Genomic DNA, 14,883 nt, shown 5'->3' on the forward strand with positions numbered 1-14,883 from the left:
AACGATCCTCCCTCCTCATCCTCCCAAAGTGCAGGAGCTACAGGTGTGAGCCACTGCACCAGCCCCACATTACAAAGCTTTTAAAGTTAGGCCCAGAAGGTCCAAGGTTGTAGTACAACTGATCATGGTTGTGAATAGCCACTGCAGTCCAGCCTGAACAACACAGCAAGACCTGCTTCTCTCAAAAAAAACAAAAACGAAAACAAAAACAAAACAAACAAACAAACAAACAAAAAAACATCTCTTGGCTGGACGTGGTGGCTCATGCCTGTAATCCCAGCACTTTGGGAGGCCAAGGCAGGTGGATCACCCGAGGTCAGGAGTTCAAGAACAGCCTGGCCAAACGGTGAAACCCCATCTCCACTAAAAACACAAAAATTAGCCAGGTGTGGTGGCGCATGCCCGCAGTCCCAGCTACTTGGGAGGCTGAGGCAGGAGAATCGCTTGAACCTGGGAGGCAGAGGTTGCAATGGGCCAAGAATACACCAGGTGACAGAGCTAGACTCTGTCTCAGAAAAAAAAAAAGACAGCCTTCAGAAAACAACGTTACTCAAAATGCCTTGTGTTTAAATTTTAAAACTTTATTGGCTGACAGAAAACTGCTATACTTTCTTTCCACTACCGTCCTGCTATTCCTGAAATAAATTTGCAAAAAGAAGCATAGACCAAGAAGGGTTCCTTAGGTGCTCAACAGAATTTAAAGAAGTGGGAAAGGTAAGTTTACAATTAGAAAATAAAACTTTTCTCTCAGTTAAAAAAATTTTATTTCTTTGTACATATGTAGAAAACTCCTATTTATAATGTCTTTGGAAGGATACCCCATTATAATTGTGGTCTTCCAGATTCTTCCGGGTTACAGATGATGGCATGTATTCCACGGTACTAGCATTTCCGATAAATCCATGTTGTCTGGAAGATACTTCCTTTCAGCTTTCTGACATAAAGAATTAGTAGAGGGGCAAGAATTCTTTCCCTGTTAGTTTCCACAATGCAGCCGTTTAACACCATCTCATCCAAAATGATGTGTACTTTATCCAAATTAAACATTTTATCTAATTCACTCACTCGGCTGAAATACTCATCTAAAACTTCCACAAAATTATGAATGAATTCATAAATAGCCATCTCTGTCTCAGTGTCATCAACTCCAACCACAATGAAGAGAGCTGCATACTGCCGATATATCAGCCTAAAATCCTTATATTCAGTGAAAGAGCATTGTTCATTGGATCGAGAGAGACATCTCTTTATGACTTCTGTTTCTAGAAGTGTACGCTTATTAATATCTACATGTTCATAGTACTTAGAAAGTCGAGTCTGCCCTTGTTTATTCACCATGAGGAAAAATTTTTATCATTTTTCTTTCCTGGCCAGTATTTTTCCAAATGTAGTTCAAAAGTTATGACAAGGGATGGCTCTAACTGGAAGCTGTGCTGCTTGGAGTGTGATGGTCCTCTCAACGGCTTTTCCTGGAGTCCCCCTCCCTCTTTCCCGCAGTAGGTTGCTCCCCAACCTTCACTAGCTACACAGTGCGGGCCTCCTCGGGGCAGCAGTTTTGGCTTTTAGTATGGTGTCTGCCATGCCTGGCTAATTTTTTTTTTTTTTTAATTATTTGTATTAATGGAATCTCCTTGTGTTGCCCAGGCTGGTCTCAAACAACTGGACTCAAGTGACGCTCCCACGTTGGCCTCCCAAAGTGCTGACATTACAGGTGTGAGCCACCACTACAGTCTTTCTAAGGGAAAAACAGGTCACCCGCAAAGCTTCAGAATTGGAATAGTATCTGCAATTTCAGTTTGAAGCTAGAGGACAATGAACAATGACTTCAAAATTTCAAGGGTAAATTAATTCCAACTTAGAAGTCTGTTTGCTATCAAACTGGCAATCAGACATAAGAGTAGAATAAAAATCTTCCAAACACCTAACACCTCAAGAAATTTATTCCCGATGCAGTCTTTTCCAGGAAGCTACTGGAAGAAGTGTTTCACTGAAGAGTGTAAACCAAGAAAGAATAAGCCATGGGATGTAGGACGCATGAGAGCTCACTCAGGAGAAGAGTGAGAGGAATTTCCGGAGGGGAGGGTAAGAGGCAGTCTCCATGTGGCATCTGTACAAGAGGGCCAGAGGGAGACTAGCCCAGCCTGCAGCAAGAGGACAGGTGAGTCCTGGACCAAGGGGAAGGTTTCAAAGAAGAAGATGAAGTTGCTGGAATTCTCCGTATGTTTGGAGAACTTAAGAAGAGATGTACACTTCCGGCAGAGACCTTGGGGATGAATAAATGCTGGGTAAATAAAAAATGAGGTTAAAGAAAAGAGTGTACGACAGCCAGAGATCACCTCTATTCCCGCTGTTGGTCTAACGTGGGTTCTTCAGTTTGTTCTAGAACCCAAATCGACACCATGCAGATTAACGAGAGAAAAGCATACAAATTCATTAGTTTTTTTTTTTTGTTTTGAGACAGTCTCCCTCTACCACCCAGGCTGGAGTACAGTGGTAATATCTCAGCTCACTGCAACCTCCACCTCCCAGGTTCAAGTGATTCTCCCACCTCAGCCTCCCAAGTAGGTGGGATTACAGATATGCGCCAACACACTCGGCTAATTTTATTTTAGGAGAGATGAGGTTTCACCATGTTGACCAGGCTGGTATCGAACTCCTGACCTCAAGTGACCCACCTGCCCTGGCCTCTCAAAGTACCGAGATTACAGGCATGAGCTACCGCACCTGGCCCAAATTAGTTAGTATTACACATACATGGGGAGCTTCACAAGAGTGTCAAGTCCAAAAAATGGCCAAAGCAAGACACTTTTATACTTTTGGGACAAAGAATGATAAATCTGAGAAGAAAGCACAGGACAAAGAGGACCTGTGTAGGAGCAATACATTTCGAGGGATGTCATTAGGAGATATATGGAAAATAAGGGTGATTTCCATAAGTGTATTTGTCAGGTAATTGCAATCCCACTCTGGGGTAATGGCTCTTTTCTGAGCCTGGTGTGGGAGACTGCCCCTCCCAGAGGAATGGTGATGGCTTGCTGCATGTGGGAGATGGTCAGCTCACCCTTTCCGAAACTATGTCTCCAATGTTTTCAACTCAAAATAATCAAAACACAAATTTGGTATATTTTGGGAAGGCATATCATTCACTTCTTCAAGCAAGTGTAAGGTACTTATTAATTGCAAAAAAAAGAGAAAAAGTACAAGAAGTTGTCTCTATAGCACAATTCATTATACACGTAAACATAAATATCAATAGAATCTAAACTTATGACATAACTGTATTAGGAGGATGGGGAAGGAGAATGTACGTATATATTTAAGTGTCTTTAGATGACATTCTGGGTAATAATAGAGCTAAAAACCTCATCTTCATAGTAGAAGTAATCAGTTTATATCTAAAACCAAGATATAAAAATTATAGCACTATACAGGCCAGGCACAGTGGTTCATGCCTGTAATCCCAGCACTTTGGGAGGCTGAGGTGGTCAGATTACCTGAGGTCAGGAGTTCCAGACCAGGAACTCCACAGCTGGCCAACATGGTGAAACCCCATCTCTACTAAAAATGCAAAAAAATTAACCAGATGTGGTAGTTCACGTCTGTAATCCCAGAACTTTGGGAGGCCGAGGCGGGTGGATCACTTGAGGTCAGGAGTTTGAGACCAGCCTAACCAACATGGTGAAACCCTGTTTCTATTCAAATACAAAATTAGCCGGGCATGGTGGTGCATGCCTGTAATCCCAGCTACTCAAGAGGCTGAGGCAGGAGGATCGCTTGAACCTGGGAGGCAAAGGTTGCATTGAGCCGAGATTGCGCCATGCCATTGCACTCCAACCTGGGCAACAAAGCGAGACTCTGTCTTAAAATATATATGTGTGTGTGTGTGTGTATATATATATATTTTATATATATATATAAAATATGCATTTTATTTTAAAATATGAAGGTATACACTGAAGGAAGAAGAAGGATTGGAAGGTTGTCTGGGGGAGGAGGGAGCAGACAGGAAGCAAGGGTGGTTAGAGGGAGTCCAGCAGACCTCTGGGATTGTTTTAGACCTGGTAGTGCTTACTTTACTTCAAACAACAACATGAATTTTTTTTTTTTCCTTTTTAAGACAGGGTCTCACTCTGTCACTCAGGCTGGAGTGCAGTGGCACAATCACAGCTTACTGCAGCCTCAACTTCCTGGGTCCAAGTGATCCTCCTACCTCAGCCTCCTGACCCAGTCTCAAGATGAAAATAAAAATAAAAAATATATAAAATGAACTAACAAGTGTATATGATGCCAAAGTGAGCATCCTTAAATTTCAGTCCTTAAATGTCTATTCCCCAAATTCATATGTTGAAATTCTAATCCACAAGGTGGTGATATTAGGAGGAAGGGTCTTTGGGAGGTGATTAGGTTATGAGGACAGAACCCTCATGAATGGGTTAGCGCCTGTATAAGAGAGAACCTAGAGGGATCCCTTGCCCCCTTCCACTGTGTGAGTTACAATGAAAAGATGATAGTCTATGGGGGAGTGAGGCCTCACCAGACAATGAATCTACCAGTGCCTTGATCTTGGACTTCCAGCCTCCAGAACTGTAAGAAATACATTTCTGTTATTTATAAGCCACAGTCTATGGTATTTTGTTATGGCAGCCCAAATAGACTAAGGCAAATCCTTTGCCCATTTTTTAATCATGTTGTCTTTTTGTCATTGAGTTGTAAGTGTTCTTTATATAGTCTATATAGTAGACCCTCATCCGGCATATGTGACTGAGTTTTCTGGCTGCAGGAACAAAAGCTCTTGCCATTTTTTGGTCACGATATTCTCAAAAAACAAGGTTTTGGTTTGAGCACATTTACCACAGGTTAAAATCCATATTTTAAATGAACATCTAAGAATATCCTATACTTCTTTTTGATACAGTAGTTTCTGCTACAGAGGTGCTATTAGTATTTATCATCGTCCCACTGCATTCCAGCCTAGGTGACAGAAGGAGATTCTGTCTCTTAAAAAAGAATATTAAAAATCATAAACACTGGTTCATAAGTTGACCAGCTTGTTTTTCCAAAAAATTAGGTTTTGGAGGCTTACTGCTGTCTCATGCTTGGCTGCTCACTGGTTCCAACGGTCAGGCATAATTTATCTCTCAAAATTCACTCACCCTTATTACTTTGATACAACAGCAACACCATTGCCACCAGGTTCTCAAAAGTGCCAAATTTTCTATTTGCTCAGTGCATACGGTTTCTTTCTTTTCCAGATTTTCATATGTGAAAAAGCAAGATTCTGCTTACTTTACAATCTTTGAGTGGTACTGGTATTTTAGAAGATGGATCACATGAATCCCTTGGCTTCTCATACTCCCTGGTCATTGACCAATGTATATGCACCCTATTTTGCCACTCTGAGAGTCTTTAGAACCCACTTATTTTCCAGACAAAGAAAGTGAAACAATTTAGGATTAAGGGTAGTGGCCAGGCATGGTGGCTCACGCCTGTCATTCCAGTACTTTGGGAGACCAAGGCAGGTGGATCACCTGAGGTCAGTAGTTTGAGACCAGCCTGGCCAACATGGTGATAACACATCTCTACTAAAAATACAAAAATAAGCCAGGTGTGATGGCACGTGCCTGTAATCCCAGTTACTCAGGAGGCTGAGACAGGAGAATCACTTGAACCCAGGAGGCAGAGGTTGCAGTGAGCTGAGATCGTGCCACTGCACTCTAGCCTGGGCAACAGAGTGAGACTCTGTCTCAAAAAAAAAAAAAAGAGAGAGAGAGAGAAAGGAAGGGAGGAAGGAAGGAAGGAAAGAAGGAAGGAGGGAAGGAAGGAAGGAAGGAAGGAAGGAGGGAAGGAAGGAAGGAAGGATAGAACCCAGCATGCAGGGGCTGAGTGCTGTGGCTCATGTCTGTAATCCCAGCACTTAGGGAGGCCGACGTGGGAGTTTGAGACCAGGCTGGCCAACATGGTGAAACCCCGTCTCTACTAAAAATATAAAAATTAGCCGGGGGTGGTGGCATGTGCCTCTAGTCCCAGCTACTCAGGAGGCTGAAGCATGAGAATCACTTGAACCCAGGAGGCAGAGGCTGCAGTAAGCCAAGATCACACTACTGCACTCCAGCCTGGGTAATAGAGTAAGATTCTGTCAAAAACAAACAAACAAACAAACAAACACACACACACACAGAATGGGAGAAATTATTTGCTAATCATATATCTGATAAGGGACTTGTATCTAGAATGTGTAAAGAACTCTTACAACTTAATAATAAAAAGACAAACCAATTTTTAAAAAGGCAAAGGATTTGAATGAACATTTCTCCAAGGAAGATATATAAATAGCTGATAAGCACATGAAGAAATGTTCAACATTGTTACTGTAGTTATTAGGGAAACGCAAATCAAAAGCTGAAATGAGATACCACTTCACATCCACTAGTCCAGTTAGAATTTAAAAAGACAGAAAACAATAGGTGTTGGTGAAGATATGGCAAAATTGGAATCCTTATACATTGTTGGTGGGATTGTAAAATGATGCAATTGTTTTGGAAATAGTTTGTCAATTCCTCAAAATGTTGAACAGAGTTATTTATGACTCAGCAATTCTACTCCTTGGCATATAGCCATGATCATTGTAAACATATGAGCACACACAAACGTGTACACAAATGTTTATATCAGCATGATTCATAATAGCCAAAAAGTGGAAACAATCCAAATGTCCATCAACTAATGAAAGGATTAACAAGATGAGATATATCCATAACATGAAATATTATTTGGCCATTAAAAGGAATGAAATACTGATACATGCAGCAACATGGATGAATCATGGGAACATTGTGCTCAGTGAAAGAAGCCAGACACAAAAGGCCAACTTTGCATGGATTCCATTTATATGAAGTGTCCAGAAAGGAGAAAAACCATAGAGACATAAAGTAAATTAGTGGCTTCCAAGGGCTGGGGGAAGGGAGACAATGGGGAGTGACTGCAAATAAGTATGGAGTTTCCTTTGGATTGAAAAAAAGGTTCTAAAATAAGATAGTGGTGATGATTACACAATTCTATGAATATACCAGAATCCACTGAATTGTAAACTTTAAAAGGGTGAATTTTATGCTATGTGAAATGTATCAACCGGGTGTGGTGGCTCACACCTGTAATTCCAGCACTTTGGAAGGCCGAGGCAGGTGGATCACCTGAGGTCAGGAGTTCAAGATCAGCTTGGCCAACATGGTGAAACCTCGTCTCTACTAAAAACACAAAAAAATTAGCTGGACGTGGTGGCAAGCACCTGTAATCCCAGCTACCAGGGAGGCTGAGGCAGGATAATCGCTTGAACCTGGGAGGCAGAGGTTGCAGTGAGCCAAGGTAGTGCCACCGCTCTCTAGCCTGGGCGACAAGAGCAAGACTCCATCTCAAAAAGAAAAAAAAAGAAAAAAGAAAAATATGTCAATAAAGCTGTTATATTAAAAAACAAAGACTCAGTGTATTTTTTTTTTTTTGAGACAGAGTCTCGCTTTATCGCCCAGGCTGGAGAGCAGTGGCACCATCTTAGCTCACTGTAACCTCCACCTCTCAGGTTCAAGTGATTCTCGTGCCTCAGCCTTCCACGAAGCTGGGATTACAGGCATATACCACCACACCTGGCTAATTTTTGTATTTTTAGTAGAAATGGGGTTTCACCATGTTGGCCAGGCTGGTCTCGAACTCCTGGCCTCGAGCAATCTTCCTGCCTGGGCCCTCCAAAGTGCTGGGATTACAGGCGTGAGCCACTGCGCCTGACCTCAACTCAGTGCTTTTTAAATTTACCAGTTGAGCTCAGAGTAAAGTGAATTCTTAGACAGAAATATTCTTTCCAAGTGGGAAATTCCTTTATCTAGCCTCTCTGTTAATTAATTCATCTCTTTAATGTCTGTCAAGTTTTTTATTGAAATATCACATCTTCCTTCCCAGGGCACTGCTGTACAGATTTAAGTAAAAATTTGTGGAAGCTTTTGAATTTTAAACAGACAAAAACAGAGCTTCTTTGATTATAAATGATATAGGGTACCTGGCATGTTCATCGTATGTTTTATTTTTATTTAATTTTTAATTTTTTTTGAGACAGAGTCTTGCTTTGTTGCCCAGGCTGGAGTGCAGTGGCACGATCTCAACTCACTGCAACCTCCACCTCCCAGGTTCAAGCGATCCTTGTGCCTCAGTCTCCTGAATAGCTGGGACTACAGGCCTACACCACCATACCTGGCTAATTTTTGTATTTTTAGTAGAGATGAGGTTTCGCCATGTTGGCCCAGGCTGGTCTTGAACTCCTGGACTCGAGCAGTCTTCCTGCCTGGGCCCCCAAAGTGTTGGGATTACAGGCGTGAGCCACCGAGCGTGGTCTATTATATGCTTTAATATGTAGCCCTATTTGATTACATAATACATAATGATTTAAGTAAACCATTTTAGCTGGACTGTTTCTGAATAAGGGGAAGCAATACATTAGACCATGAATAAATAACTTTCTCTACTCTAAAACCTTTAGTGGGACTTACCAAAATAAGCAAGTCTTGCCCTGTAGCAAAATGATAAATAAATATAACTTTTAGTACTATAAAAGAAGAAGAAAAAAGTGTCTATAAGAAGGATTTGAGGGGCACTGCCATAAGATAGGTGGGTACAGGATGATGTGTATAAAGTCTTTAATAAGCCTCAAATATATTGTACTTTTCCTGCTTTCAAAGAACTTATACCTTCTTGAGGAGGTGGGCTTTCCATGAACAATGTAATTAAATGGGATAATGTACGAAAAACACATGCTTTTGGTTCACATTAAATAAGACCATCAGGCTGGGCGCGGTGGCTCATGCCTAAAATCCTAGCACTTTGGGAGGCCGAGGCAGGCGAATCACTTGAGGTCAGGAGTTTGAGACCAGCCTGGCCAACATGGTGAAAACCCGTTATATGGTTAGTTAGGCTTTGTGTTTCCACCTAAATCTCATCTTTAATTGTAATCCCCACGTGTCAAGGGAGAGGCCAGGTGAAAGTAATTGAATCATAGGCGGTTTCCCTCATCCTGGTCTCATGATAGTGAGTTCTCATGAGATCTGATGGGTTTATAATGGGCTCCTCCCCCTTCACTCGGCATTTCTCCCTCCTGCTGCCCCATGAAGAAGGTGTCGTGCTTCCCATTAGCCTTTTGCCATAATTGTCAGTTCTCTGAGGCCTCCCCAGTCATGAGGAACTGTGAGTCAATTAAACCTCTTTCTTTCCCTAAATTACCCAGTCTTGGGCAATTCTTTATAGCAGTATGAAAATGGACTAATACATCTGTCTCTACTAAAAATACAAAATTAGCCAGGTGAAGTGGCCCACGCCTGTAATCCCAGCTACTTGGGACGCCAAGGCATGAGAATCGCTTGAACCCGGGAGGCAGAGGTTGCAGTGAGTAGAGATCGTGCCACTGCACTCCAGCCTGGGCAACAGAGTCAGACTCTGTCTCACACACACACAAAAAAAAATTCGTCAGAATTCATTTATTTAACTTTCTTTCACTGAAAACTTAAGTGCCTTCTATGTACCAAACACTGTATTAGACTTGGGAATTGTGTTAAACAAGGACCATTTTAGGCCTCCCAAATAGCAATGTAGGCATTCATGCAAAAGGTGTCAGAAGTTAGTATAGGATGAAGTGCAATAGAGATAGTTTATTTCTTAGAAAAAGCTTTGGAAAATTCTAAGCACAAAGGTTGGACTTGTTATCTGCTTACTAAAATGTGACTCTTTCAGGTTGCAGCAGCAGTCACATACACTCGTTTTTTCAGTGCAGAGCTGGACTACTTGTCATGGAAGGAAGGTGAGCGGTATTTGGGGCCTGGCTAGGGCTACTGACAGCTGGCCAACTGTATCTTTTCTCTGTAAAGCAGGTAAGGAAAATACACAGTAAAGGTGTCCTTGGTGGTGCTGGCCTGTGGCTGGAAGAGCTTACAAACCAGAAAGTATTACCTAAGGCCCTTCTACCCATGGCTACAAGCCACTCCAACATGCTGAGGATTTACTCGTCTTACATCTGTACCTGGTAAGAGTCTGCTATATTTCCACCAGTTCCCCGATGAATGGGGGCAAAGCCGTGGCTCTGCCAGCTAGACTCAGAAAGTTACAGAGGTACATATATAATTATGTCACCAACTTTTCTCCTCCTGAGAGCCAGCTCCTTCCACACACACCCAGCAGGCTGAGCTTCATTGTTTCTTCTTCAGCCTAAAACTGAGGTATGTTTGTTCATTAATGTACCTGAGCTTCTGAAGCTGTTGTCTCTCCTTCCTGAAACTGTATGATGTGTTTTCTTGTCCTCTACACCCCACTTCCTTGGGGTTTTTATTTGTTTGTTTTTAGAAACAGGGTCTTGCTGTATTGCCCAGGCTGGTCTCAAACTCCTGGGCTCAGGCGATCCTCCCTTCTTGGTCTCCCAAAATGCTAGGATTTCAGATGTCAATCCTTTTCTAGGATGTCTAGTCCACTCGCTTTTACCCAGGACAAACATACTCCCTCAGGGACTCATCTCTATCCAGTTTTCCTGCACAAGGCTGCCAGCTGTTTCATACATTACTGGAAAATTGTGCAATTCTAAGAAAAGAGGCTGGAGACTGGGATTATGTGCCAATATTAGAGTCTGAGGTTCCCGGAGGGCTGGGGGCTCTGTCACAGAGAAGATTGTTGTCCTTGTCACAGCAACTATTGCTTTAGGACAGCAGTTTCAGAACGTGGTCAGAGAAACCCTGGGGTCTTTGAGATCTTCCCTTTTCCAGTCGCCTATCTGCATGAGGTCAGATTTCAACCAAAACACTTCTCAACAGATTGAATGTAGATGTAGGTATGGGAATCCAGCTCTCTTCTATCAAGAGATTTGCAAAAAATTAAAGTTTTTGTTTTAATTTTTTACAATAAATATTGACACAACCCATGTGAAGAAAATGCCTTGGAGTCCTCAATAATTTCTAAAAGTTGTAAGGGGGTTCTGAGATCGAAAGTTTGAGAACTGCTATTCTAAGCTACTCTTGGCCCTACTTTGTTCTTCCCACTCATCCTGAGGGACCTCATAAGACTCATAGCTTCAACTACCATGTCCAAGTTGGTGATTGTTGTGGTCAGTACATAAGCTTCCGTGTGCTGTTCTGCAAGCGCCTGGGTATAAGAGAAATAAGATTGCCCCTGAGAATTAAATTGGATAAATCCATATACAGCAGATATGATGCACCATTTACACATTCAACAAATATTCATTGAACACCTACTCTGTGCCATACACTCTTCTCAGCACTGGGCTTACAAAACAGAAAATACCTGAACATCTTACTGGGGTATACTGAGAGATGATAAAAGAGTATAATGGGGTCTGGATACGGTGATTCATGCCTGTATTCTCAGCATTTTGGGAGGCTGAGATGGGAGGATTGCTTGGGCCAGGAGTATAACACTATCCTGGGGAACAAAGTGAGACCCTGTCTCTACAAAAAATTTAGGAAAAAAAAAAAAAAAAGAAATGAAAGTAACGTGACAAGAACTGTATGTGTGTATGGGTTTGTGTGTATATGCCTGTATTTTCTTTCTTTCTTCCATAAATTATTCCCCAATAGCCATTCTGCTAGTAGCCCTCCTGGGAAGTGGTGTCTACAAATTTCATCTTGGTAAGGAGGCAGATATGATGTAAGACAAGTTCCTTCCAGTCATGGAGGTGGGGTAAGGAAGAGAGCCAGGACAGCAGACCTCAGGATTGGCAGCTCAGGGACAAGGGCAGACCAGCATCCTTGCAGCACAGGTTGGCCACCATCCAGAGGAGAAAAGCATGGGCTATGAGCCACCATGAGGTCACCTAAGCACCACCCTTCAAACACCATCTTAAAGGAGGAAAAGAAAAAGGGAGGAAACAGCTCTAAGGCGGAGTTATTAGCTGGAATGCGGCCTTAAGTCCGAAGAATGAGATACTTTTATTGGTAATTTTAAGTTCCATTTCAAACATTTTATTTGCATGTCTGAGATGTAGTGTGATAAAATTTCACTCTGCGTGCATTAACGTTTTATTGTTCCTGGGCTGTGTCTGAAGCCTTGAGGCAGGGAACTCAGGCAAAAATGGCTCTATTAAACTCTTCCTTCTCATTCAATCTAAACCCAAGTGTTACCATCCAGATGGTCGCATGGGAGAAAGGAGACTGAAAAGAAGACCCCAGGAGGCAATGAAAACAGGATGCAGGTCTTTTTACCCTGAAGGGAACAGTTCCATCCTCTTAGCCACTTAGGCTACCTGGAAGGGAAAAGCAGAAGAGCGAAGAACTGGTCACTTATCACATGTAGCCTGCATTTAAGAAAGAAGAAAGGGCTACAGAGGGAAATAAAGGGCGGGTCTTTTTCTGAAGGTGCCAGAAAATTCTGACCTTCTGACAAGATGAAGAAAGAAAGACAACCCCTCTCATGTGGCCTAATCAGTGTCCCTGGAATGACTCATCAGACTGGGGGCTCCTTCTTGGAGTGGGAATGAAGATAAGGATCAAGGAGGAACCTGGATGAACTCCTCTCTCGTCATACCCGAACTCACAGTATCCCTAAAAGGCATTTTAAATGGAGAAATTGAGACTCAAAGTAGAGAAATTAAAGTGAAGTCATACGCTAGGAGCGGAGCCAGGTTTTGAACCCAGATTTGACTGGTTGCAAAGTATAGCCAGTTCTTGCCAAACCCTATGCCTCCCCACTTCCACTCCCCATCAGAACCTGTTTGACTTTCTGAGACAGAGTCTCGCCCTATCACTTAGGCTGGAGTGCAGTGGTGGGATCATAACTCACTGCACCTGGAACTCCCAGGCTCAAGTGATCCTCTCACTTCAGCCTCTTAGGTAGCTGAGACTACAGGTACATGCCACCACACCCGGCTAATTTTTTTATTTTTTGTGGAGATGGGGTCTTGCCATGTTGCCCAAGCTGGTCTTGAACTCCTGAGCTCGAGTGATCTGCCCACCTCAACCTCCCAAAGTATTAGGATTACAGGCATGAGCCACCTGGCCCAGCCCAGAACCTGTTTTATTTAGTGGAGGCAATCTTTCTTGCATCTTGCAGTCTTGTGTCTTTTCCTACCCTGGGATATAAGGTGAAATTCCTTGTCTAGAAGAACCACAGCTATAGCAATTATTCATCTATCCAGCAAATATTTATTGAGCGTGAGGTCTGTCCTCGGTTCTGGGTCATGAAATCACTTCTATGATTAATTCAATTCCCTGAAATGTGATAAGCAGTTAAATGGATCCAGCCATAGGAGAATTGATTGAAAAGTGAGGAAGTAGAGGGTGAGAGGACAAAGACCAACATTTAAAAGCCCTAAAGTAGCTGAGGTTCCTCACTGAGGGTAGGACAGGAACTATGTTGTTTACACAAAATGAGATGGTGTCAATGAAGCTCTTCTGGGGGATGGGGAGAGAGTGTGTGCGCATACTCGTTTCTCCCTGATCGTTTTCTGTGCTGATGGAATCTTATTCTACAGATAGATTGTGCTTTTTTTTTTTTTAAATTCATTTTTTGAAGCTGATTGGCAGTTTGTAATCTTTCCAACCTTTTCCTGAGCAATTCTAATCACCTTTCAGCTTTTTTTGAGGTACTATGCAAAGCAATCTAATTGTTGACATAAACCAATGTTGGTTATACAATTAACCCTAGCACAGAGTGGATTTATCTACTCTGGTTTATCCTTAGCAAAATGTAAATCCCACACCTACCACAGTTTCAAACTACTTTCCTTCAGCCTTCTATTAATGTAAGTTCAGGTAATATTAACTTAAATGTGGTTTGCATGATAAATCTGTTCTCTAAAATTATACAATGTTTTCCAAACCAAGTATGCTTAATTTTTAGATCATCTAGGAGAAAATAGAGCACAATAATAAATATCAGGGGCCCTGAACTTCACCATTTAGGTGAAGCCCCAGTGACTGCATTTAGTAGCTCTGTGACCTTGGCAGAAGCATTGAACTTTTCTCTGCTTTTTCTTATATATAAAATGGGGATAATAAACAGCTTCTTTTCCAGAGTTGAGAGGGGAATAAATGAGTCAGTACTGCTCAGTAGGAAATACATGAAACTCAGTAAATGTCAGTTTTTTTTAAAATTTATTATTTTTTTTCAGGCCAAGCATGGTGGCTGTAATCCCAGCGCTTTGGGAGGCCAAGATGGGTGGATCGCTTGAGACAAGGAATTCAAGACCAACCTGGGCAACATACTGAGACCCTGTCTCTACTAAAAAAAAAATTTACTAAAAATTAAAATAATTTTTTTCTTTTTCTTTTCTTTTTTTGAGACAGGGTCTTGCTCTGTAGCCCAGGTTGGAGTGCAGTGGCATGATCACGACTGACTACAGCCTCAACCTCCCGGGCTGCAGTGATCCTGCCACCTCAGCCTCTCTAATAGCTGAGACTACAGGCATGAGCTGCCGTGCCCAGCCTAATGCCAGTTTTCACCATTATTAGTTTTTAAGTTTCCCTCTGCTGCCTTCCATTTGAACAATTAAAGCCATTTATTTCATTTAAAAAAACCTGATTAAATAACTAATATTTATTGATTCTCTATTAATTATTGGTAAAAGATGCAGAGCAGACACAAAAAGATTAAACAATAAAAACTACCCCTTAATCCTAGGCCTAAGAAATATAACCACTTTTCAAACAACTTTCAAGAAATCTGGCTGGGCATGGTGACTCACGCCTGTAATCCAGCACTTTGGGAGGCCAAGGTGGGCAGATCACTTGAGGTCAGGAGTTTGAAACCAGCCTGACCAACGTGGCAAAACCCCGTCTCTACTAAAAATACAAAAATTAGCCAGGCGTGGTGGTACATGCCTGTAATCCCAGCTACTAGGGAGGCTGAGGC

At 42.1% G+C, this 14,883-nt stretch overlaps 1 pseudogene; it reads right to left on the minus strand.

Moving 5' to 3' along the window:
* Positions 1–785: 785 nt before the first annotated feature.
* On the minus strand, positions 786–1,539 carry LOC105542770 (annotated as a pseudogene).
* Positions 1,540–14,883: the final 13,344 nt, after the last annotated feature.

The sequence above is a fragment of the Mandrillus leucophaeus genome, unplaced genomic scaffold (genome assembly GCF_000951045.1).
Source record: "Mandrillus leucophaeus isolate KB7577 unplaced genomic scaffold, Mleu.le_1.0 Scaffold268, whole genome shotgun sequence".
Classification (NCBI taxonomy): Eukaryota; Metazoa; Chordata; class Mammalia; order Primates; family Cercopithecidae; genus Mandrillus; species Mandrillus leucophaeus.